Raw genomic sequence first — 23156 nt, forward strand, 5'->3', positions numbered from 1 at the left:
ATTTCTATGTCTTAACACAGAAGTAATTTTCTGAGCTTCTGGAGTTTTTGTTTGTTTGTTAGTTGTTAATTTTTCTATATATGGCTGGAAAAAGGGTGACCGGAAATAGGGCCAAACATCATTTCATGTGCTTCAGAGATAGTATTTTAGGAAGAGATTAATATTTAGGTCAGTCTACATTAGGTAGGGAAGAATGTATTCTGCAACTGCATCGATGGAGCTTATGTGATTATGTAAAAAACTAATGATAAATAGGCTATAGTTTCCTAAAGGATAGACATGTCTTCCTAAAGTTACTGTGATGGTTTATATGTGCTCAACTCAGGGAGTGACACTATTAAGAGGTGTGGCCTTGGAGTAGGTGTGGCTTTGTTGGAGTAGGTATATCACTTTAAGACCAATCACCCTATATATGCTTGAATTAAGGCTACAGTGAACTCTAAGATGGTGAGTAGAAGTAGAATAATAAATGTAATGGTAGCAGTTGGTGGGCTGATGTCTATTAATACTAATAGCATCCTTAAGATTGGCAACCACAGTGTCCTGGCCCGAGCTGCTGCTCCGGTACGCGGGTCACGGTCTAGCAAGAAAGAGAGTGGGGATGGAAGGGCAAGAGACACAAAGAATGGAGACAAGACAGTCTGGTCAAGTCCCGTTTATTGAAAGGAAACCCTGGGTATATATAAGCACACGCAGGGGAACACAGCTGAAGACACTTTACCACGTGCACCTTCCAGCTGTGCACTAAACAATAGAAGAGGATATGTGAGAAAAACAAAATGTTTATCAGAGTGTACTCAGCTGTTTTAGGCTGTTGAAAACAAGTCTCTTGTCAGGGTATACGGCGCGAGATGGCTGCAAAGATGATAGCCGCTTTCTGCTAGGAGTCGGTTCCCAACACCACAGCACTATGTATTGGGAAATATTGTGGTCTCAGGATCTGAAGCCTCATCTCCCCCAGGCCATCACTGGTTCTATCAAGCACATTCTTGGTTTTAGAGAAGGAGCTGTGTTCTTTCTCCATACATTTGGCATCAAGGAAAGCATTAGATCAGCCAATCCCTCAATAATAAGTAAATAAAAACTTTATCAAGTAGACAAAGCACAGACCCTCCTGTGTGATAGAGTACTTACTATACTATGCCCTTAGACCTATGGTTTGGTCAAGTTACTCAGTTTCTCTGAACACTAGTTTTCTGGTCTTTTGGTAGAGGGTTATAATGACTAATAGACATATTAACAGATCATCAAAGTAAAATTGCTCGTAAGATAATCTAACATGCAGGAATGGTTATTTAGTAGTCTACAGAGAATAAGACCAAGTTGGATGCATCTGTATATTAGAAAGATTTAATTTAAGAAGCCAGGTTTTGAGATTGTGAGTGCTTTTAAATCTAAAAATATAGGACTAGAAAGCAAGGTCAGACTGAGGCTGTGTTTTTGGACTAAGGGTGTCTCTCTTCTCAGTTAGGGTTTTACTGCTAAAAAAAGACACGATGTCCAAGGCAACTCTTTTAAGGACAACATTTAATTGGGGCTGGCTCACAGGTTCAGAGGTTCAGTCTATTATCATCAAGGTGAGAGCATGGCAGCATCCAGGTTGGCATGGTACAGTAGGAGCTGAGAGAGTTCTATATCTTTATCTAAAGGTTGCTAGGAGAAGGCTGGCTTCCAGGAAGCTAGGAAGATGGTCTTAAAGTCCACACCCATACTGACACACTTCCTCCACTAAGGCTATACCTCCAGATAGTGCCCCTCCCTCTCAAGCATATTGAACACCATAGGTTTTATGATTTTATTACATATTCCCCTCAAAATAGTATATAAGATGTTTTATTTCTTAATAAGTTAGCATGCCTTATTACATTATTAAAAAAAAAAACTTCAGATCCCAAACTTATCTATTTCCTTATCTTCGGATCATGTAATCTCATTCAGGAACTTGGAAATGAATATCACATATTCATTATATAATCTATTTACCTATGTTCACTAATCAAGTCTTGTTTTCTGTACAAGGCTTATCACATATCTTTATTATCACATAGGACATAAGTTCATTTATCAGAATAAAATGTGGATCATCCCTATTTACTTCTGAAATTCACAAAAGTCCAAACTAAGAAGCAAATCAAGAGACTAAGATAAGAACTAAGGAGATGAATTTTCTTCTACCTCAGTCATGGTGTCAAAGAAAATTCTGTTAAGTTCAATTGAAAGATGATGATTACCCATAGAATCATAGATTTGTAGTGAACAATATGTTTTTGGACTTTTATAGGATAAAATTTCTTTCATACAAATGACATATACTCAAAAGAAAAAAAAGCATAATCTTTTTTAGGTAGATTTTATATCACCTATGTTTTTCACAACTATTTAATAAAAAACATTTTCTCATTAGTTTTTGAGAATTTGATTTGTGTGTAATGTTTTGATCAAATCCACCCCATGCTTTCACTGCGTATCTCCGCCTTGTGTCTCTGTCTCTTTCTAATTCTATCTGTTTCTCTGTCTGTCTCTGTCTCTCTCTGTGTCTCTGCCTCTCTCTGTGTCTCTCTCTGTGTCTCTCTCTGTGTCATCTCTATCTCTCTCTGTCTCTCTCTGTCTCTCTCTGTCTCTCTCTGTCTCTCTCTGTCTCTCATTCTCTATCTCTATCTCTCTATCTCTATCTCTATCTCTATCTCTCTATCTCTATCATCTCTCTCTCCTTCCCTATAGAAATTACTTAGTGCTGCTTGTATGAGTTGTGGTATAAGATTATTTACATGAGAATGTTACTCTCAAAGAAGCTGCACACTTACAGAAATCTAGCTCTGTCTCTCACAGAAACCATCAATAACTAGTAGCTTCTCATCCAGAAATGAGTCTTCATGGGCCCTTTCCTATTCATGGTGGGATTTAGGATGGCTTAATCCTGTGCAAGTCTTGTGAATGCAGTCACAATTCTGAAATTCTTAAGCAAATGGCTAGATTTAGAAACGATAAGTATAGGGTAATTCAAATCCAAAAAAAGCAAATGTCACATGTTCTCTTGTGTATACTAGACTTGAATCCTTAGATATGTGTTTATGTACCAACTTAACTCATTTAGGTTCCATGAATGCTTTTTATATTACAATTCCATTTAAGTTCCACAAACATCAATGTATTCTAATAAGCAAAGTGACAAGATTTCTTGCAGCCAGGAGAATTTCATGTTTGTCATCCTTCATGTGACTTTTTATGAAAAATAGGTGTGTTTGTGTATGTTTATGTGTAAAAGGAGTTTTGTGTGTATGTGTGTGTGTGCATGTGCATGCACTGTGCTTGCATGTGTGTTGTTTCCTGTTTCATAAATGATGGAGAAGATATTGCAGAGCTCACACAGAGCCTTTGTAAATATAGGCTGTCAGAACAATTAGACCAAGTGAATGTGGAACTTGTGTTTGCACTAAACAGAAGATTGAACATCAAGGCTTAGTGAAGTTTATTTCTTTCTAGTTTTACCAAATGTTGCTTTGAAATTCTACAAAGAAAATTGTATTTGTATGAGTTAAAATGGGTCTAAAGCGTCCACGTAATAAATCTGTGATTTGTACCAATACATGACGAGGTCTTTCTAACAATGTATGTACCTAAACATTTAAAATGTCTAAAGATTTAAGTTCTTAGACTACTTATAATATTATACCATATGGTTGAAACATTAGGGGAGTGTAGAAGGATTCAAGTCCTATTAGGGGTTGGGGACTAGGTAAAATACATTGTGTGAAAATCTCAATAAATAAATAAAAATTTAAAAGTAGATGCAAAAGAATGCACTTGAGGAGAAAGCTAGCTAATAAATAAGAAATGGAGGGCATACTGTCATTTGGCAACTTCTAGTGGCACTTGAATTTCATAAAGAACAATTAGAAAATATTTGTATTAAATGGTTTCCCAAGATGAATTCACACTGCCACAACTCAACAATTCTACAAACGCACATAGACACACACACACACACACACACACACACAATTGCACATTCATGTGTATATGTTATGTTATGTTAAACTGCATCTTGCTATTATGGGTATACTTGGCAGTCAAATATAACCAAGTCATTAAAGGTAGGATCGGCATAGCTATTTGTGGTTCAACACTGACTCAGTGGCCCACACTGCACTGCCCCAAATAATGCAGTGTCACATATGAGCCATTTATAAGAGAAACATTTCAGATTCCAAAACAGGGTCACACAGTAAAGGAATACAGGAGAAAAAGCAGAGGATGCCCAGAATGTAGTTGTTAGGGAAGACTGAACCAACTATGCCACCGTATAAATATGTGAAACCATTCCACACTGACAAATGTTACACACAGACACACACACACACACACACACACACACACACACAAATCCTGAAAAATTCAACATTTTATTACAATCTACCTCTGAAAAACTATGTGGAAAAATACATTTGAATATTTTTTATGTATTAGGTATGTAAATTACTGCAAGTTATTCTTAAATGTGATTTTTAATGTCATCATTTCTTTTTCCCTTTTGAAAAATTAAAAATACATCCTTCTTTCATAAAACACATCCCAAGCACACAGTTTTCTATTTCTATACCTCCCATCTACTCTCACATCCTCTCTTCCAAAGATCTGTTCCCATTCTGTTTCCCTTCAAAACAAAGCAGGCTTCTAAGAGAAAATATCCAAACATGACAAAGCATGATAGAATAAGACAAAGTAAAATGCCTTCATGTCTAGACTGAACAAGAAAATCCACTAAGAGGAAAAGAGTCCCAGGAGCAGGCAAAAGACATGCACAAGATAAAAGAACGCTGTAAATCTATGGCCTGCATGTATAATACAGACAGAAATATACTAATAGATGAAAAATAGATAGATAGATAGATGATAGATGATAGATAGATAGATGATAGATAGATAGATAGATAGTGATAGAGATATATACAAAATAGATATAGATTGACAATAAAAATAATTATAATTATATAGGGATGTTGCAAGAAAGAAAACTATGCTAAAATCACAGTGATGACTTTATATGATGGGTTGCTTCAGTGTACTTTCATTTCAACTGGTCAATAGATGTGAAATTTTTTAAAACAAACATGTTGTGTATGATATACAGCCATTTCTTTCTTTTATAATAAACTGAGTGGAATCAAGCAGTGATATGTCCAAATGGAAAGAGAAATGGAATCAAACCTGATATTTCTCCCATAGACCTCGAGGTATACCTTCTTCACAATTTTTGAAGGAAAGACAAAATGAATAGGGTGAAAGGTATCTCATCAGACATATTCTGTATCTGTGAGTGACCAGGTGAAGGCCTGCTGCGGGAAAGGGTGAGGTTACAGTTAGAGTGCAGCCCTTAGAAGTCACAGTGCCTTTCCACGCTGTATCTTCACCACAACATATGGGCAGTGGGACTACCAACTGTTATATAGAAGTTATTAGCAGTATTGACATTAGCAGCTCTAATAGAGAACAAAGCTAGAGTTAATTTATACCAAGCAAAATTTTTCCCAACTGCCCTCAGTACTATGTTGAATGATCAAAATGTGGAACAAAGGGAGCCATGCTATCATTACTATCTCAACAAAACAGTGACCCATTTGAGCTATTAATCTACTGTGAACATTTATTATTTTACTGGACCGAAGTATGCTGAATTAAAAAAATGTATTAAGTACTAAATGAATGGAAGAATCTTTCATACTTGGATTATTCAGCAATCTGGCACCATCTTTCAACCCATTGCTCAAAATCAGAAACATTCTCAAGCCCGTAAAGGCTTTAATTATGATAGCAAAGGACATTTGGAAAGGATGTTATTCCTTAGAATTATATTGTTATCAATTTAATAGGAAAATTTACAAATTTAATGGTCATTTTGGGTCAGATCCAAACACTTGGGCTTCCTTAAATTTAGTTTATCTTTCTTGTTTTGTTTGTTAGGGTTACACAAGCTGATTAACAAAGTTTGTTTACTCTTATATAAGTTGCCCATTGTTGCTGAAAATTACTTACCAACAGCAGTTATCAATTGAGGTCTCATAAAATATATATGAATGACAAATTATCAGTAAAAATTAAAGAACATACAAAAGTTTCTGAAAACAAAGTTGCATCCACCAAAACTGAGCCTTTACCTGTGCATTCTTCAGACTGTGTCAGAACGTGATAGAGATTTGTTTTCTCAGCAACAGCCACACAAATTGCCAAGGAGAATGCTCTTTGCTCTTTCTCTCAAACAGCAAGCCAAGACACTGCTTTCTGATTTAATGTAATACACAAAGAGAGCATTAAAAATACTATATATTTCAAGCTTACAGAAATTAAGGAGACATAGATGACACCATCTAGCAACTGGCACAGGTCCTTCAGTGACCTCAGACATATACCTGCATTTCCCAGAAATACCAATTAAGTGTGGTCATTTTTCATTCTTTATTTTATCTAGGTATTTCAGTTCACTGGGATTCATTAATAACTGGAAATATCGACTAGTTTTTTTTTTTTTACATTCCATTCTAGAACTGTAGCCTACGTGTGAGATGCTTATCCATGAGTGTGCTTCAAAGAGAAAAAACATTGGTACCCTTTTTCTTTGTTGAGATAGTTCAGTGAAACAGCAATTATTTCATAAATTTCATTGTCCCCAGATAAAATGAAGACACTATATATTTTACATTGACTAGAGTCACCTAAGAAAGTATATATTATCTGTATAATGCTACTGATATTTATGTTTTTTTTTTGTTTGTTTGGTTGTTGTTATTTAGTGCTAATCATTTGGAACTGGAAAACTATTGGTGTGTTCTTCCCTGGAGAAGACCCCTTCTCTTATACCTCAATTTTCTTAGTTGCCTATAGTTCTTTCTGTAGAGGCCTCATGGGCTTTTCACAGTACAGTTGGCATCTTCATTGGTGTCATTTTTGCTAAACTCATGTTTGGTCAGTTCTATTGATGAGTCATTATGGTTATAGCTTCTCAAGTTATTAGAAAATACAATCTCATGGAAACCTCCCTGATCCTCTGGTGCATACAATTATAAAAGTATCTTTTATTCTCTTGTCTTAATTGTCATCTGGAAGCTTAATGCCTCCATCTGCTAACTTAGGCTCATCCTGGAAGCTTGTAGCCTCTATCCTTAGTACAATCTTACCTAGGCCTAGAATGTTTTCAGCCTCTGAGATTTACTGCTGAAATGTTCACTCTTTCTGTATCTTTCTTAACTGTCTGGTTCAACCAACTCAGTTGTTTTGGCTAAAATTCCTCTCCATGTTAACTGATTCAATTTTGCTTTTCTGGGATCCTCCTGAATTGCTGTGCTTCACCTCATACTAATCTTCTGGCTCTCCCTCATTCTCTGTCATGTTCTGCATTTACCTGCATCTGAATTGCACTCTGTCTCTCTCTCTCTCTCTCTCTCTCTCTCTCTCTCTCTCTCTCTCTCTCTCTCTCTCTCTCTCCTGCTCTCCTGCTCTCCCTTAAGTGGCTTTCTTTTCCCATCTCTTCTGATAGTTGGGTATAATCTTTGTGTCAAATGTTTCTCTGATTTGTTACTTTGTGATGTTAATTAGACATCACTTTGGGATTACAGATGTATACTAAGGGTTACTATGTATTCCAGCCAGAGGGATTAAAGGTGTGTATTAAGGGTTGAGGACACCACAACTAGAAACAAGGCTTTTCAATAAATAACAATCTAAGGGTTCACAGTGTGATTAAATACATGGAACAAAGAATCTTCTCACTCAATCTCTGCAATATCCCTGATCCTTAGGTGTAGGGACTGAGTGTGTTATATTTACGAATATAATTGAGTAGATATATTCACATATGTATGTAATAACAATTAACTTAAAAGAGGAACATGAATTTGAAGGTTAGTAACCAGAAATATAGGGGAAGAAAGTGAATGGCAAATATAATTATATTATAATCTCAAAAACAGAGTATCAATAAATATATTTGTAAATTAAGTAAACATTTACAAAAGTATACAATTTCAAATATATAAAGTTAAGTAGCTTATGTGCATAAAATAACAAATCAGAAAGACATTTAGTTATAAAAACAAAAATCAACTTCAGAGTCTTGAGTATTTTTAACAACTATCATAGAAGAATGGGAGAAGAAGGCTAGGGATGAAACTCAGTTGTAGAGTTTCTGCTGATAATGTGTAAGATCTTGGAATGAAGCTTCAGTATGTAGAGTAAATGAATAAATAAACAACAAGCTTTCAAGACCAATAGATGAGGGGACAGGACAGAAATATAAAAGTCACTGAGAAATAACTGCATTGCACACATATTTACTATCTTCTTTTCACATATCTGAGTCAGCTTAGTCCCCTGAGCTCTTCTGATCCCCATTGGCTTACACTTGACTCAACCAATTCAGCAAACAAAGCTCTCGAGATCCAAAAACCTACGTCAATACAACTGGCCACCCTGAGAGTGGGATGAGGCCTTTTATTGCTGCAGAGTGGCTTCCAGTACTCTCCAATAAGCATTCAGTAATACTGTCCACAGAGTAGATGACCCTTGGCTAGACTGTACCAGCCCTGTGGAACAAAAATTGTTCTATACTTCAATCCTATGAATAAATGTCATTAAATTTACATTCAAGACTTAAGTATGTCCTCCAAATGAAAGCTAGCTTGTCAAATTGAAGGTGGTTGGACACCCCCAAAGAAAGAGACGGCTGCCATTAAGCCTTTTCTTAGGATCCTCAAAAATGATGATGAAAGCTGGAAACAAACTGTACCTTTGCAATGTACTCAGGGAGTATTTGTGGTACTAGGGCCAGTTGAACCCTCACTATACATTGATGAATATGTTTTCAGTATTTTTTACACTTTGTTTTGGAATCTTGATAGTTGTCTTCTTTAAATCATCTGGTGCCTGAGACCCCAAAATTAACACATAAACACATAGACACAGATACACAGACACTAATACCATACACAGACACATGCAGCACACACATACATACACACATGCATATACACACAGACACATCCCACAAAAACACACATACATGCCTTAACACACACACACTCAGAGACAAATACCACACATAGACACAAACACACAAGCACACACACACCCCACAAATACACAGAGACATATGTAATACATACACATGCACATATGCAAACACATACACACACACACAGCCACAGAAAAACATACACACAAATAATAATAATTACTACTAATAATAATAATGAAACCTAATAAAATGTATGTGTATTGACCTACCGAAAGGTCAAAGTAGACTTAAAAAAAATCTACTTTAGCATAACTCTCATATGATTATTGGATATATATTTTGACACAGTGGTAGAAACTGATTTCAGATATTTTGGTCAGGTGTCTTATTTTATTAATTACAAATTTATTCTTTAATAATGTAATTAGAAAATCTCATTTCTTTCCTTCTTTCCTTTTCTCTTCCTCCCTCTTCCTTTAAGTCAGATCTCAGACCCTAGTATGCTGAACCAATATACCACTTTATACTCAGCCACACTCCAAGACACTCTGTTCTTAATTCTTAAATATAAATTATTTATATAGATTTAATTTACTTGCTATACAAACCTAATTGCTTAAAGACTGACCCCTTACAGACAAACACATACAGATAAACACACCACCCTGGAACCCCACACACACACATCCAATACAGAGATATACATATGAACATACATGCATGCATGTTCATCTTCTTGGTCGTGGGCAGTATATATAGAAGATTGCTCCCATGATTCTAAGGCATATTAATAATAAAAATGTGTTCAAAAGTGGCTTCCTATGTGAACCTTTTAAGAGATTGGAGTATTTTTCATAAATTCTGTTTCCCCAGATGTCCAATTATTTAAAAGTAGAAAAACAGTAAATCACCAGTAGAGTTAACACCAAACATTAGTACTGAATGATGCTGTACAGCTGCTGGAACTGGACTAAGAAAAGGAAGCCTTCATTTCCTACAAACAAAATAAGGCTGCAGGTACAATAAATCATACGCTTTGTGGTGTGATTAAAAAAAACAGCTATTTCTGATGTGAAGAATAGCTTTTTCTTTATAATTTCAATATGCTTATAGATGTAGGAAAAGGTATATGATACAGTAGATAACATCTTTAAGAATTCTTTTCCAATGACAACAAAATGAAATAAAAAGAAGTTAACATATTGGAGAATAAACAACCTTAATATTCTAAGTCAGAGGAGTGAGTATTAAAATATGCATAAAATTGGATAATTCACTTTCTAAAAAATAAAAATGTATGCTAACATAGATTTATCAATTCTGGTAAGAAAGAACAAGTCTACTGCGTTAGAGACTGGTTTTCTTAAACCCTGATTCCTACATGTCTAACAACACCAGATTAAACAAGTATCTCTGATTTTTTTGTGATGTTTGCTTCATACATACCCTGGCAAAAACAATCTTCAATGGTAGGATCTTTGATAGAAGTTATAGGAAACTTAAGGAATCTATTTTCTTCCTAAAGGGAAATTCTCATAGGAATCAAGCTTTAAAAAAAGCTCACTCTAGGATACAACAGGTAAAGGAAAAATGAAGGAGTGATGGAAATGGTAACCATTTTAGCTGAATAAATATATATGAAAATATGCTTGAAAATTATACAGCATATTAATATATCCACTGCACTATCATTCATAGCAAACACTTCTGTTAATTTGTAGTATTTTGGATTGGTGAATGTAAAGATACCATCTCTCCTAGTGATTAAATTTAATAATTCTCCACAAAAAGTGTTATGGCACTGTCTCAAGATTTTTCCAACTTGGGTACTACTGAGAGTTTGGGTCTTTTTTTCTTTTCTTTTCTTTTCTTTTCTTTTCTTTTCTTTTCTTTTCTTTTCTTTTCTTTCTTTTCTTTTCTTTCTTTTTTCTTTTCTTTTCTTTTTTACTGGATATTTTATTTATTTACAATTCAGATGCCATTCCCTTTCTCCTTTCCCTGCCTAGAACCCCCTATCCCATCCACCCTCCTCATTTTTGCTTTTATACCATTTTAGTTATATGCATGTAGTAAGGTCAGTTTTAGGTTGAGGATCTAGCAATACAATAGATGCAAATAGTCAAGGAACAAGCAAGACAATAAACACAAATAGTCAAAGAACAAGCAAGGCAATAAACACAGTTCCAAAAACACTCCCATGATCACTGTTGCTAAAAGCTTATCAGGATGACCAAAATATCTGAACCAACTTCCTTGTCCTAGCCCAAAGTCTTTTTCATGTCTGAAACCTACTTCCTGGTTCTAGTCTAAAACTTAGATTTCTTTCTGAAATTATTTCTTTGTTCTAGCCTAAGATTTAGATTCCTGTCTAAAATTTCTTCTTTGTTCTAGCTTAATGTCAGATTCCTGCCTGAAGCCACTTCCTTGTCCTTGGCCAATATCGTATTCCTGCCAGGCAGCCCATTTACTTGTCCTTGGCCAATGTCAGATTCTTGTCAAGCAACACAAAAAGCTTTCTACATCCCCTGTTTTTTATTTTATAAACAAGACTGAGCCTATCTTAGATCCTCCTCCCAAGAATGTGTTCCTTACCCACATGGAATATGCATTATTAAAAACAATGTATTTCTGTCTTTGGTTGGTAAGGCTCGGTGTAGAATCTTACCCATCCTTGGCTTGCCAGCCTGTTAATTTAATAACTCTGCCTAGGGGTCAATTTTCATGTTCAACCCATGTACTTTGGCTGCCAAAATGTTGATGCTGTTAAAGACAAGCTTTAACATGATAGACAGGAATAAAATATTCCCAGGACAAAAAGGGCTAGCATGATCAAGCTATATATGCCATACTTGAAGTTTGACCAAAATAGAAATACTGATCTCAATCCATGGGTAATTTTCTTAGCAATATTTATTGCATCAATGCTCAGTAGAGCAGCATTCTGTAAATTTATAAGCTCACTATGCAAAGTTAAAACATCCAGAGAGGTGTTAGAATTATGGCAAATACACTGCAATTGTCTTTAGTAGTCATTATAATTGGGAAAAAGTTTAAAGATACTGCTGACAGTTTGTACAAAGAAAGATGAACCCCTGAAATACTACAATACACACCACAGATCCTTAAAATAAGAATAAAAATTACCTCTAAAGCCAGTAGTGCAAGATTTAGAAACTTTAACATATAAATAGCTATCAGTAAATAGATAAATACTGATAAACAGATATCAGTAGCTCAATGATCTGGAATAGTTTTGTTTACATATGCACTGGAAAAGTAATGACTCAGGGCATCTATGATAGTTTCAAGTGAGGAAACAAAACTCTACATTGTATTCATCCAAATACTATTCACATATAACCTCAGAAATATTTTGATATGGTCCTTATTGCACTAATTTAAATATAGAGGATTCCGGAAATTACATTTGGAGATTCTATCAATAAAACGCTCACATTTCAGGATGATTAAAACAGATTTCACTCTCCATACATGGAGAAAGGATCTGGGGCCACTACTTGGTAGCATCATTTCTCAGATGAAAGTGACATAAAAGTTCTGACCCTGACTCTCTAGGCTTTCAAATGGAATGATTATAACATGTTGTTAATATTGGTTTCACAATGATATTATGACAGCTAATTGACATAATGGACAGATAAAAATTGCTTTTTTAGGATCTAAAGCAAGTAATGTCAGCTTGGATGTAGAGAACAATGTTTTCTGCTTTCTTTCTTTTTTTTTTCCTTGACATCAAAGAGACAGTAATGAAAAATGGCCTATTCTCTTCTGTAGGATCATTGATTTTTGAAATCCTCAAGGGTTTTAATAGGTAATCCTTTTAAATTCTTCTTCTCTGAGCTTTAGTTTACCCTATTTTGAAGGCAAGGTTTGTGAAAGCACAGATGTCAAAACCTGAACAGTGTTTGATGTATCTTCACTGAGTCATGTTCATGACACTCTTGAGCACTGACTTGGAAAGTTTTCCAAAATTGAAAATTTAAAATTAAACACACACTGAAGGCTTCTTGGAGAAACAAAAGCACACACATCATTTTCATCTGTTTATGAAATATTTCTTCTCCTTCCCTTCTGACAGAAGCAGCATCCTGAGCAATTCTGGATTTCATTAATGAAATGGATCTTGCTTCAATCAGATGTTTACATGAAATAATGGTAAATCGGTTTCAAAGTGGTTTTAAGGTCATGGCTAAAACCTGGAATGAATGGCCTCAGAACAGTACTGAATGTCACGAAATCTACCTGAGACTCTCCAATGTGAAATTCCAGATGTCTGGAATACTTTCTTGGGTCTAAGTACATGATTCTTATTCACTATTTGCAAAACAGAAATTTATTGAAGTGTCATATAGAGACATCTGTTTTACTCATGCTAGATTATCACAGATATTTAAGAAGCATCTAAAAAGAATATAGGGTTCAATTTTTAGAATTACTCAGCAAAGAATCCACTTATCCCACCTATTTGAATAATAGTTTATATCCCATTGTTCATTCAATAAATTGCCCTTGCAAATCTAATAAAATGCAAATATATATTAGCACAGACTGTAATTTCCAAATATATGAATTATACTTACAAAAATTAAGAATTTTGAGATAGGAAATGTATTTTCATGAACTTCGGAGCACATTTATTTATACTCATGGATACTTAGCAATTAGTTGAGGATACCTCTAGAATTATAGAAGGAAACTGTTATAGAATGTGTAGACAGATTTCTCAGATCTCCTAACCATCAATTTATAGTACTAGTACTGAATAAAAGTAAAAGGTCAACTCTAAATTGATCAATATGCACTTCAGAATATGTAATGGAAATGAACCCAAATACTAAATAATAAGGATCTAAAAATAAATAAAAGTACTCTAGACAAAGTTCAACACTGCTCTTGTAGAATTCTATTACTGCACTAAAACAAAATAAAATAAAAACATATTAAAGCTCCATTGGTTTTGAATATCCAGAGCTACTTGGAAAAGGGAACCTCTGAATAATTTTTCCATCACTTTGTCCTATGGAGTTATCTGAGGATTTATTAATTGCTAATTGCTGTAGGGGGACCCAGCCCACTATGAGTGGTGCCATCCTTAGGCAATGGACCTGGTCTGTATAAAAAAAGGTAGTGGGTGAGCCAGACAAAATCAGACTGGTAAGCAGTTTTCCTCATGCTGCCTACTTCAGTTACTGTTTTCACTTTCCATTTCCCTATGGGCATCAAGTACTTTAAAAAATTTAATATTTCATAATTCTAAATTAGTCTGCTTGACTATCCACTGGGTCATGAACAACCTACCAGTGGTCAAGTCCCCAAGGAAGAGTAACTCCTTCCTTCAGCAGCTATTAACTGACCATCTATTCATATGTAGTGGTGGGGCCTCTGTGGCTAGTCCACTTCTTCTTATGCACCAGATTTACCAGTTTCCTGTTTCCTCTTCTATGAAATTTCCTGATCCTTAGATGTTGGAAGATTGAGAAGCCTTAACTGAATACTCAAAATCACCTTTAATTTACATATTAACCAATTACAAGTCTCTGCCTTAACCACTACCCAGTGCAAACAGAAGTTTTTCTTCTATCCTGTGTTTTAATACAGGTAAACCATATAAGGAGTATATGCTGGTCACAACGGTTGCCAGATAACTTCTAGAAACATAGAACTTATTTTGTTTTGCTGTTTATTACATCAAATGCATTAGCTAATTACATATATATATGCATGTTGCTATCAGATAAACTTTAATTTGAATTAATTTCATAGAAAAGGATTCCTCTCTGAGGTACAACTTCTTTATCAGGGAAAAGAAATGAGAACAAATATCTTTGTCTTGAAATACAACTGAGAAGCTTAGACTACAGAGCACAAACATACACAGGGTAGGGAATTTGAAACAAGATCGGCTGATTATGCCAATACTGTGCTAAATTTCATTTATACCCACTATGCTTAAGGTAAAGGCTTGCTGACTAGAGTCTTCTAACCTTAATGCAGAAGACAACAGAGAATATGGAAACAGTGTGGTGCATTGGCTGTTTGATTTTAGAAACGCAAATTAAAACTGATTGTCAAATGTATTCCTTACAACTTATAGGCTTGAGCAGAAAGTTTCTGGAAGCCAGCTAGAAATGATGGCCATCATGAGCAAGGCTTCTTGAAAGACCTGTAGGTCATACAGGTAAAAAGAGGGTCCAAGGGAGGTTCAGGGCACAAATATTAGGACTAATTTTAGAGACGTGTGGAGCCAGTTGCAAAGAAGAGCAATGCTACTTTGGAGAAGCTCACGAAGCAAAGAAAACAGTATGAAGGCTGTGACCATAGACAGTATGCTTTATCCCTGGGATAAATACCTAATGGTGGGTGAAGGGAATCTTAAGGGTTATCCCCTATTAATCCTGTCCTGCTTTATTACACAAACCATTTGCTAGAAAGTCTACCAATCAATGACAGATATTTTTCATTGAAGGGATGTCTTCTTCCAAGTAAATAGCTTGATTCTATGTCGATCTGCCAGTGGTTTGAACCACACAGATACTGGCAGTCTCCTAACCATTATGAGAGCTAAGGAACATAGAAACAGCTCAGTCTTGGGTGGGGAGTTTTGATTCTAACACTGAACACTGAAGAGGTGCTGGAGAAGGAGTGAAGAGAACTGTAAAATTTATGAAAGTAATTTTTTTCTGTTTGATTGGGAATAGAGTCAGTGGAGAGAGTATGTTATAAAAACTAAGACTTGAAAAACTTGAGCCCAAGTTTGTTTCACAATTAACATGTTGCAGTTTTCTCCCCACCCCCAACCCCTTTTTTTCCTCAATCTTTGGTTATTAAAAGACTAAATCTTTAAGTCTAAATAAAAGAAAACAAAGTGATTATAACTTTTAATTACATGGCCATTTTTATAAATTGAAGGGATGGGTAGAATAAAGTAAATACCCTAGACATTCTAGAAGGTCTTTGAAAATAATTTGCTTTGCCTAGTTCACTATAGATCTGAGCATGGCGTGGGCTAAACTCTCCATGCCCAGCCCAGAAACCACACAGGTCTAATGCTCCTATGCAGTTATCTTCCCCCCAGGGCCCATTCTAAGTTCTGAAAACACAAATGCGTTTTGCACATGTGGGTGTTTAGTAAATGCTATTTGATGATAATGGTGATGATTTCCTGAGAGCAGGGGTCTCTCATCAGAGGAATGTGTGGTTGTTGGAGGCTTTTGATTAGTTTTCCTCTTGATCTCTTAAAAATAGGTTGAATTTGTTCCTCTGCTCAGGATGGTTAAAGGGTTGCCTTCTCTAAAGGCAGAGGAAGCCCAGGATGACATCAAGGACCCTGCTAATTTCACAATTCTATGAAGTAGGATCATTCATTCTGAAGCAGCGGTTCTAAAATTTAGTGCATAGAAGATGATGACCAGCTGCTCTCCTCGCTGATTACAGAAAAGGAAGTGTGGTTAAATTTGAGTATGAGCGAATAAGGCAGTGTGGGAGGATTTCCTAACACCAAGGCTACATCAAAACCAAGGGCAAAAGCAAGCAGGGAATGAAGTCAGTTTGCTTTCCCAAGTAGCTCTGTACCAAAAGTGGGAAAGAACCCCACCACAATAGAGGACATCTGCTTTCCACTTTCTCTTCCCATCTCTCCCCTAATATTAGTTTACTCTCCTCAAGACAAGTCGTAGCTATATGGCTCATCACAGAGATTTTTAGAGAAGCTAGTCCTCTCTCCAGACTACTAAAAGTCCTGAACCATAATCAATATTTTACATTTAATAAAAAATTGTCCAAAAGTGGTGGTATGTAGGAAACATTCACCCGAAGGTGACCTCATGGTCCCATTTTATGTGACTCCAGCTCAAGACTGGTCATATACTATGACTTGTACCATTTATTGAATTCAAATATATAGTAGACAGTGATGTGCCATACTGAAGTCACTGCTTTCCATCACAAGCTTCCATAAGAAGCTATGTTATTTCAATTAGTTGTGGAAATAGTGATTTTTGCCTACATTAAAAATTACTCTAGAAATATTTAATAGAAATAATCAATTATTCTGAAATCACGTAAGTAAATTGTTAGAGAATACCTTCAGAGTATATGTCAGCAGATGACTCCATATTAAAATAGTGAATACTAAACATCACTAACAATTATTTATTACAATATATGGAAAATTATAGCAAATATTATTAATATCTAAAATCCTTGTCAAGAGTTGATTGCTTTTGATTATTTTTCTCTATCCTTAAAACCTAAAAGTATATATAAAACATCAGTGTCAAAAGTATATAAAATAAATTTTGTAAATTGTATTCTAAAAATTAATGCTTTTAATATCACAATAAATGTACTCATGTATTTGTTGTGATATGAAGTTCTTTCTCAAAAGAATGAGAATGATACATTATCATTAAGATACAAAACAACATAAACCTATGTAAAGTCAATGGTATAAAATTCATGCAAATGATAATCTTTGAGATGTTACACCTGTTATTACTGATCAAGTCCCAGGCCTCACACACTTAAGCCATGGAATCTACCACTGAGCTATGTCCAAGATAGCATCCTACACTTTGACCACAAGAAAATAGTGGCTTGCATGAAATTTGAATGGATGCAGACTTCAAGATACGTAAATGTGGCTGCTTTTGTTGGTTGACAGGCCCTCAGCCAAAAGGTAAAATGAAGAGAATGTCCCTTATTGCATCACCAGGTTTGTAGATTCCAGGGTATGCTCTGGAAAAGATAATCTGTACTTGGATTCTTTCAGGAGTCTGCCTCAACCATGCTGCACACACAGCTCTGCCCAGCGGAAAATGAAAGCTCTGCCCTGTCTTATATTGTAAAACGGAAGCCTTCCTTGTGCACAATCCTTGCAGATGCCACTGTGATTATCATGATCAACTTTTGGATTTGTGTATTTATTCCCAGGATGGCATAGGATAATACATAGTTACACTGTGTAGGCTGTGGAAAAGTTAGAGGAAGTTTTGAGGACACAACCTGTGGGAAAAAAAGCCTTGGTGGTGTCCCAGAGACTTTCCACATGGCAGGTCACACAAACAGGAGAAAGGTCTGGAGTTCCAAAGGCTGGAGGCAGACCCCCAATGACATGAGAAAATCCTTGGTTCCAAAAGGCTTTATTTTCATGGCGGACGGTAGATAGATCTGGATGTACCCCCCTGAAACTCAGGACAGACCTGAGTTAAATAGGGAGGGAGAAATGGGGAGGGTCTGGGGAAGAATGCTTAATTGATTCCACCCTCTGGCCTTCATCAGTATGTAAATCTCTAGGGCCTGAGGCCTGTAGTCACACCCTCTACCTATGCACTTTGGGAGGGGCTGTAATGGCCTATGTGACTGAACAATGAAGGTCTATGGAGACTAGACTGCGTGTCAGGACCCTGGATTCTGGGGACATCGCCAAACACCTGCCATTTCTCCCTTGGAGTCTCAGGGTTCCAGGCCCATGCCTAGCCATGAATCAAGATACCCATAAGCAATCCAACACAACCCATAGGGAATCCAAAGACGCATGCACATGACATACACATATTTTCTTATTTTACTCCTAAGTTACAGTACAATAGAAATGTTACACTGAGTGCATGGCTTATACTGATAGAGCAAGATACTTAAAACAGTAGCATAGTTGCTCAAAGACACTCCTCTACTAATAATTCACACAAGAAAAGAGACCAGCTCTTCTGAGTGCAGTTACTTACTGCAGCACTTAGTGAGAAGTTGCTTTTGGGTTATGCCAGAATTTCCAAACCTATGCAATTAATGCACTTACATATTTGGGATATGTTTTATACAGAAGGGTAAAAATCTTGAGTTTAATCTTAATAAAATCAAATCCTTATATTTGCATGAATACAATAAAATGGAAAATAAGGCCTTAATAATAAAAACATTTTCCCTATTTGTCTGAATAATGTGGTTGTAAATTTTAATACTATAAATCACTTGTTCCTACAATAAAATTGTCATTTTCTTGAACCTGATTAAAGGTAACTTTCTTCTCTTTTAATAACCAAAATGTGTTGTATTTGTTGCATGAGTGTTTTGCCTTTGTGTATATAGGAATGCCATATGAGTGTCTGGTTCCTACACAGATAAGAAATCTTCATATTTCCTGTGACTAAACCTTTGGGTGCTTGTGGGCTACCACATAGGTTTTAAGAGTCAAGCTTGGGTTCTTGGCAAGAACAACAAGTACCATAATTCTGTCCCAATCATTTCACTTTTAATGGACTATATTCTAGTATTTTTTCTAAGGCAAACGAAAACAGGTTACTTTCAGGGTGTCCATATTTGAAATGGGCCCATAGTGCATATGTGAGGTGAATGGTTTTAATGTTTTCTAGAAACTTCATTGATATCAATTTCTCACATTTGTGTATTGAAATACATGGGGGGAAAGTGGGTAATGAATCAAGAATGATACACTGGTGGTTTTGCAACATTTGAAAACTTGTATTTTTCACTGGGAGATGTATGACTTCTTTCTTACAGAACTGGGGAGAATGCAACAAAATGACAGGAAATTTAAGAGTACAGTTACAGAAACATGTCTAAGATTATTTGAATTACTTATGTGCATGTGTGTTAACACATGGGTGTGTGAAAAGAAAGATGCAGTGCCTCCAGGTGTTAGACTTCAGCACGCAGCTTGGAACAGACAACACCAGACCAAATGGTTCTAAAGGGGAGGGAGTTTATTCAGGGCAGAGTGTAAAGGAAGAGAGAGAAACAGGAGAAGATGGTGGAGAAAGAGGAGAGAGGAGAGAGAAGTGGAGGCTGGCTATGACCACATGGAGAGAGGGGGAAGGGAAGGGAGGAAGGGTGAGAAGAAGATAAAGGCAAGTGAGTAAGAGAGTAAGAGAGAGAGGAGGACGCAAGCAGCCCCTTTTATAGTGGGCACACCTACCTGGCTGTTGCCAGGTAACTGTGGGGAGGAGCATACCTGGGTGTTGCCAGATAACTGTGGAGGTGGAGTTTAGACAGAATACTAACGCCAGGGATCATAGGAAGTCATCAAGTTCCCTTGCACTAGAATTACAAACAGTTGTAGGTCACATATGGAAACAACACTTGGGGCCTCTGCAGGAGCATTACAGATTCCTAACTACTAAATCTTGACTCTAGCCTTCTGATAGAAGTATTACGAGGAGAAAAGATTTGTTTGGCTCACAGTTTTAGAGCAATTCCAGTCCATCATGGCAGGGAGGGCAAACAGAGTGGCTCTGTAGTGAGAACATCATGTTCATTACTTGTACCTTATGTGAAATAAATATTAGGAAGCAAAGAAAACTGACCTCAAACCAGAGGCAGGTATAGTTCTCTCAGTCAGCCCCTAGTACCCTACTTCTTTGAATTAGTGATCTTGTCCCAGAAGTTCAACAAATCCCAAGGCAGTACCACTATCTGAGAGCCAAGCGTCCAAACACGTGAGCCTATGGAGGCAATTTAATTTCAGGCCATAACACTGGGTATTCTTAAAAGAATCAGGAATTGTAGTTAAATATAAGTATCAATGTAACAAAACGTACAAATACACATACCAATAATTCCAAAAGCTTTAGGAAATGAATACAGAGCAAGTTTTGGTCATGGTCACAGTTTACACTTGCTCTTTGTTGGAAATTCTTAAAGCAATTGAGTAATAAAATACTTGATGAGGCTCTAGAAAATCTGAACTGCATTAGAGATATTAATCTAACTCACTCATGGCCTATGGCATATCCAGCAATGGTAGAGCATGCAGGCATGCAGTGTTACATACACACAAACACACACACACACACACACACACACACACACACAGGACACTAATCCAGGTTGAGTACTCTCATCCATAAAACAAATCCTTATAAATTTCAAAGCATTGAAAGTGCTTAGAATATACTTGTTATATGAGATGATATATTATAGTCAATAACAATATTACCTAAAATACGTCCAAATATTTTTAAGGAAATAATTCAATGCTAAATAAACTATATGTAAAAGTTGATATTATAAAGAAAAGACGATCATAAACAAAAGTGAATGAATGGTATTGAAAACAAAGCAACTCAAAAACACAAGAATGCAGCTAGAGGGTTGCAGCTGGATCACTTAAGAGAGGCAGAACTTTTACTGGGGCCTCAGACAATTAGTAGTTTAAAGCTAGTATCTATGCCTCTATGTCAGGGTGAAAATAGAAGATAATTAAATTAAAAATGAAGGAAATAATTCTGATTGACATCTCTACATCAAAACCACACCAAACTCTGAGAGTCTTTTGAAACCTTGCAAATGAGCACAATGATAACCAGCCACCGAAGGCTACAATAATGCCTTAAAATTTTCCATCTTCTAAAAGTTTTGTTACCCTTTTCTGATGCAATGTATTTTGATAGTATTTTCCCTTCCTTCAACTCTTCCAAGATCCTTCCCATACCTTATCCATTCATGTCTATTCATGTTCTCTCTCTCTCTCTCTCTCTCTCTCTCTCTCTATCTATCTATCTCTATCTCTCTCTCTCTCTCAAGAGACATAGCCTGTGAAACAAATGTCAAGACAAACAGTGAAAAATAAAACATTAAGACAAAAAACAAAACAAAACAAAAAGTACACATAATACAAACATGGAGTCCATTTTATGTTGGGCATGGGGCCTTTCCTAGAGTGTAAACTGTATACCCAGTGTTATACCATTTAAGAAAAGTGGTTTTATCTCTCCCTGCAGGTATCAATTACAAACAGCTTATTTTTTCTTCTTTAAAAACTTTTTATTAGATGTTTTATTTATTTACATTTCAGATGTCATCCCCTTTCCCCATTTCCCCTCCCTAAAAACCCCCTATCCCATATCCCCTCCTCCTTTTTTGCTTTTATACCATTTTAATTACATGCAAGTACTAAGGTCTGTTCTAGGTTGGGGAAATAGCAATACAATAGATGCAAATAGTCAAGGAAAAAGCAAGACAATAAACACAAATTGTCAAAGAACAAGCAATGCAATAAACAAAATTCCATGAACACTCCCATGATTACTGTTTCTAAAGGCTTATCAGGATGACCAAAATATCTGAGCCAACTTCCCTGTCCTAGCCCAAAGTCATTTTCATGTCTGAAGCCTACTTCCTTGTTCTAGCCAAAGATTTAGATTCCTGCCTGAAATTACTTCTTTGTTCTATCCTAATATGTAGATTCCTGCATGGATATAACTGCACATCTCAGTTCCCTTCTCAGTGCTGAGATTCTGCCCAGTTTAGATTTGCATAGGTTTTATGTATGCTTATACAGTCTCTGTGAGTTGGTTAGTCTTGTTGTGTCTAGAAGACACTGTTTCCTTAGATTCAGCCACTACCTCTGGTTCAAAAGTAGTTCAAGAGTATCTACAAACCCTGTTCCTACAACAGCAACCTGCCTACAAAATATACTAGCAAAACAGTGCACAGGTGTTAAGGGAGTAATCAATTATATTTTACAATTGGATTTAAGGTCTACTCCATGACATGGAATCCATATATGACACTGAAAAAAATATCTGAGACTAGATTGGTCCTAGGTCCTAGAGGGAAAACTACTACTATTACTCTGCTAAAAGAACAAAGCTATAAAATGACTCTGCATGACATATGGCTATACTAGTAGATCAGGGCATCTCTCATACTAGATGCTGCTTTTTGCAGGCGACAGACATTATGAAAAAAAAAAGAAAAGAAAAGAAAAAGGGAGACTTTGGAACACTCAGCTCAAATGGCAATATCTATAAAACCCCTTCCTTCAAGGCTTGGAGAACCAATCAGAAAAATCTTACCTTTTCTTATAGTGGCAAAGACTGTTCCACTCAGGAACTCAGGAAAAAAAAAATCCAGAACTCACCAGACCCACTTATCTTCCTTTATTTAAAAGGGAAATCAAGCTTGCTTGGCTTGGTTGCCTTTTGAGCCTTCTCATGGACAGAAGCTAACATTCTTCCCCACTCAACAGGTATTCAAGAGCCAGTGCTTCACAGGCTTGAAGGGATGGAACAGGCTGCAAATGTACCAACATGTTTAATTCAAGGGGAGAAGGGAACAAATGCCTACTAGTACATCACAGGGGTCATCTGGTTCCCCACTCTCAGTACAA

This window comes from Grammomys surdaster, unplaced genomic scaffold, assembly GCF_004785775.1.
Source record: "Grammomys surdaster isolate TR1022 unplaced genomic scaffold, NIH_TR_1.0 167, whole genome shotgun sequence".
In the NCBI taxonomy this organism is placed as follows: domain Eukaryota; kingdom Metazoa; phylum Chordata; class Mammalia; order Rodentia; family Muridae; genus Grammomys; species Grammomys surdaster.